General features: G+C 43.1%; 1 pseudogene; it reads right to left on the bottom strand.

Moving 5' to 3' along the window:
• Positions 1 to 435: 435 nt before the first annotated feature.
• Positions 436 to 2382, bottom strand: LOC139748160 (2-hydroxyacyl-CoA lyase 1 pseudogene; annotated as a pseudogene).
• Between the last annotated feature and the right edge of the window lie 1961 nt (positions 2383 to 4343).

The raw sequence follows: 4343 nt of genomic DNA, 5'->3' as shown, positions 1-4343 counted from the left end.
TTTTTTTAAACTATTCGCCATTTCCCGCGTTAGCGAGGTAGCATTAAGAACAGAGGACTGGGCCTTTTTTGGAATATCCTCACCTGGCCCCCTCTGTTCCTTCTTTTGGAAAATTAAAAAAAAAACGAGAGGGGAGGATTTCCAGCCCCCCGCTTCCTCCCCTTTTAGTCACCTTCTACGACATGCAAGGAATACATGGGAAGTATTCTTTCTCCCCTATCCCCAGGGATAAATCCCTAATAATACTTTACAATATAATGTTATCAAATTTAGTTAAAATAAATCTGCTGCCTTCCCACAAAAGCCAAAAAGTTATGTATAAAACCAATAAGGATTCAGTCAATCCTTGTTTGTGAACACTTGGAAAAATACAAAATAATTATTCATTCACATGTTGTTGATATTTTGAAATGCAAATGCATCATATTCTTCTGACTTAAAGTTTGGAGCGTGTCAGCCAGTCAAAGTCTTGAACTTTACGTTGAGCTCCAGGGTTAATCATCACATTAATAAGTGAAGGCTTGTTTTCTTCTTCAAGAGCCTGACTAACTGCCTCTTGCAGTTCAGGGACAGACTTACAGAAGAAACCAGTTTCACTGAGCATTGAAGCCATGCATTCATAGTGTACAGTTGGCAGAAGTGATGTTGGTGGTGTTGCAATAGCAGCATCCATTCCATCTCTTATTTCATTGAACAATTCCTTGTCCAAACCACTGTAGATGCCATTATTGTTTACAATGATGACTATGATGGGTAGTTTGTAGCGGTAAATTGTTTCCATTTCCATACCACTAAAGCCAAAAGCAGAATCTCCTTCAACACATATGATTCGCTTGCCAAGAGCATGGTCTTGTGCCCATAAGGCTGCTGCAATGGCATAACCAACACCCATTGTACCAAAAGTACCTGCATCCAGTCTGTGGCGTGGACATTTGTTGGGCAAAATAGTCCGTCCAATGTCCATGGTATTGGCTCCTTCACTGACAATAATACAATCATGTGGTAACAGCTGGTGCAGGTGATGAAGTCCTGCGTAGTAGTTCAAAGGTTCTGAAATATCCTGGGCCATTTTAGTACTAATGCTTTTGTTGTCCTGCACTTTCTCTTGAAGTTGAGACCACCGAGGTGAGTGTGAGGCAACAAGAGTTCCTGGTACTGCTTCTTGGAGCTGGCCACAAACTGCCCTTAAGTCACCTAGCAAAACAACACTTCCATTCACACTGTTGTGCAACTCCTCAGAATATAAATACAAATGGATAAACTTTACATCTGATGCATGTCGTGGAGGGCGACCAAAATGAAGAATCCAATTCAATCTTGCTCCAAGAAGCAGAATCACATCAGCCTCCAGCAATGCTTTGGTCCGAGCAGGAGCCACACACAAAGGGTGGTCATCGGGTACAACTCCTTTGCCCATTGGTGTAGGTAAGAAGGGTATACCAGTCTTTTCTAACAAACAATGGACTGTTCTTCAGCACGGGAATAGGCAACACCCTTCCCTACCACCACCAGAGGACGCTGAGCACCACAAAGCAGTGCAATTGCCTCCAAGACGGAGTCTGGTGATGATGCTAGAGATATTGGAGGAGGGGGACACTTGGGATGCTGAAAAATCAGTGACTCATCTACTCTCTCAGCTATGAGATTTCCAGGTAAATCTAGGTATGCAGCACCGGGTCGTCCATAAATTGTGCACTAATAGCTTTTGCTACGTGGTATGGTATAGTATCAATTCTTGGAGGTCGGGCTGAGTATTTGCAATAGATGCGGCATGACTCAGCCTGTGGACACTCCTCAAAGGCCCCTAGGCCTTCTTGCTCTTGGTCACTGGAGCCACCAATCACCAACAATGGCCAGCAGTTTGTCTGAGCATTTGCCAAACCACCAATTGTGTGGAGAAGTCCTGGACCTGACACAACCAAACACACCCTAGGCATTCCCGTCAAGTAACCTATAACTTGGGCAGCATAGCATGCAGCTTTGTTCATTACGTATCCCAATGTACTTAATACCTGCTTGCTGAGCTGCCACTGCTATTTCGACAACAGGATTCCCACTATTCCAAACATATATCTAACACCTTGCTGAACAAGAGCAGCCACTAGAACATGAGCACCATCAGTTTCTTCCCCAGACATCTTACTTTTTTGTTCTGATTCTTTTCTATTGGTTGCCAGTTGAGTCGTCAGAGTTCCTCTTGTCTTGGATGTCACCTTATCATGAGAGGCCCCACGACCAAATACTGGAGACACAGTTGTACGCAGTACCCTGTAGAAGGTACTAGGTCTACAAGCAGCGATGAACATTTAATTCAGGTTATGTTTAAACTAGTTCCTCAAACACTAATATATGGTTGAGACAAAGCAATAAACGACTTCTGTTATATAAATACCGCTCGACCATGGCGATATAGGGGAGGATGAACAGCTGAGTTGCCTGTGTACCTACTACCCGACTCTACCCTACCCAGAACTCGAATCTTGACCCTTGAGAGCCACGAAGACAGTGAGACCATCAAGTCAGCCCGGCACTTCGGCCGCCCTACGTGCTCCAATATTGTACTGGCCAGGCTGTTTTGAGGGCGACGACCCGCCTGCAGAAGGTCACGGTGGGGTGTAGGGGGCGGCACCCGAGAGAGCGGGGGCAGGACGACCAGAGGCGTCGCCCACGTCGAAGAGGAGTGAGTACCTGGCACTCGAAGTCAGGAGCGAAGGACGATACATCTGACGCCAAGGGAAAAAATAAAGTCAGGAGCGAAGGACGATACATCTGACGCCAAGGAAAAAAATAAAGTCAGGAGCGAAGGACGATACATCTGACGCCAAGGGAAAAAATAAAGTCAGGAGCGAAGGACGATACATCTGACGCCAAGGAAAAAAATAAAGTCAGGAGCGAAGGACGATACATCTGACGCCAAGGGAAAAAATAAAGTCAGGAGCTAAGGACGATACATCTGACGCCAAGGAAAAAGTCAGGAGCGAAGGACGATACATGTGACGCCAAGGGAAAAAATAAAGTCAGGAGCGAAGGACGATACATCTGACGCCAAGGAAAAAAAGTCAGGAGCGAAGGATAATACATTTGACGCCAAGGAAAGAAAAGAAAAAGAAAAAAAATGTCGCTCTGACTCTTAGGATTAAAGGAGAGAGAGAGAGAGAGAGAGAGAGAGAGAGAGAGAGAGAGAGAGAGAGAGAGAGAGAGAGCATCAGGTGCCGGCCACACTCATACAATAAGAGCCAATTATCACCTCCTTGGTGGGGGCCGCTACCTGATCCGCCTCCCGCCACAAACAACCAGGCCAGGCCTTGGAGGAGGGTTCTGTAGGCCACACACACACACACCTCCCCCAGGAGAGTGGAGGCCTTGTTGTGCCCCGGAGGGTAAAGAGGCACCAGTAAATTGGAGGGCCTGAGGAGAGAGAGAGAGAGGAGAGGGAAGAGGAGAGAGAGAGAGAGGAGAAGAGGAGAGAGAGAGGAGGGAGATGAGGAGAGGAGAGAGAGAGTAGAGAGAAGATGAGACGGAATGAGAGGAGGATGTGACCGGAGGGGAGGAGAGAGGGGGAGGTGTTGGGGACTGCCAAAAATCTAGTGACGCGTCTGAATTATCATTTTTGGAGTTCAGTGAACACAATAATCATCGATTGACAAGACTGGCCGGGTTTGGAAGGCCTGAATATCAATGATGCAACAACAACAACTATTACTACTACTGTTATTACTACAACTACTATTACTACTACTACTACTATTACCACTACTACTACTTTTACTTCTACTAATACTATTACTACTATACTTTACTACTACTATACTAATACTATTACTACAAAAACTACTACTATTACTATTACTATACTACTTTTTATTACCATACTATACTTTTACTTCTACTATACTATTATATACTACTTACTACTACTACTAATACTACTAATTACTATTACTACTATACTACTATTACAAATACTACTACTTTTACTTCTACTAATACTATTACTACTACTACTACTACTACTACTACTACTACTACTACTACTACTAATACTACTACTATTACTATTACTACTACTACTATTATTACCACTCTACTACTTTTAATTTACCTTACTACTACTACTACTACTACTACTACTACTACTACTATAATACTACTACTATTACTATTACTACTTTCTACTACTATTACCACTACTACTATTATACTTTACTTAATACTATTTCTATACTTTACTACTACTAATACAAAAAAATATTACTTATCTACATTACTACTAATACTACTATATTACTATTACTACTACTACTATATTACCACTACTAATACTTTTACTTACTACTACTACT

This window comes from Panulirus ornatus, chromosome 73, assembly GCF_036320965.1.
Source record: "Panulirus ornatus isolate Po-2019 chromosome 73, ASM3632096v1, whole genome shotgun sequence".
Taxonomy (NCBI): domain Eukaryota; kingdom Metazoa; phylum Arthropoda; class Malacostraca; order Decapoda; family Palinuridae; genus Panulirus; species Panulirus ornatus.
This window is presented reverse-complemented; position numbering and strand designations above follow the sequence as displayed.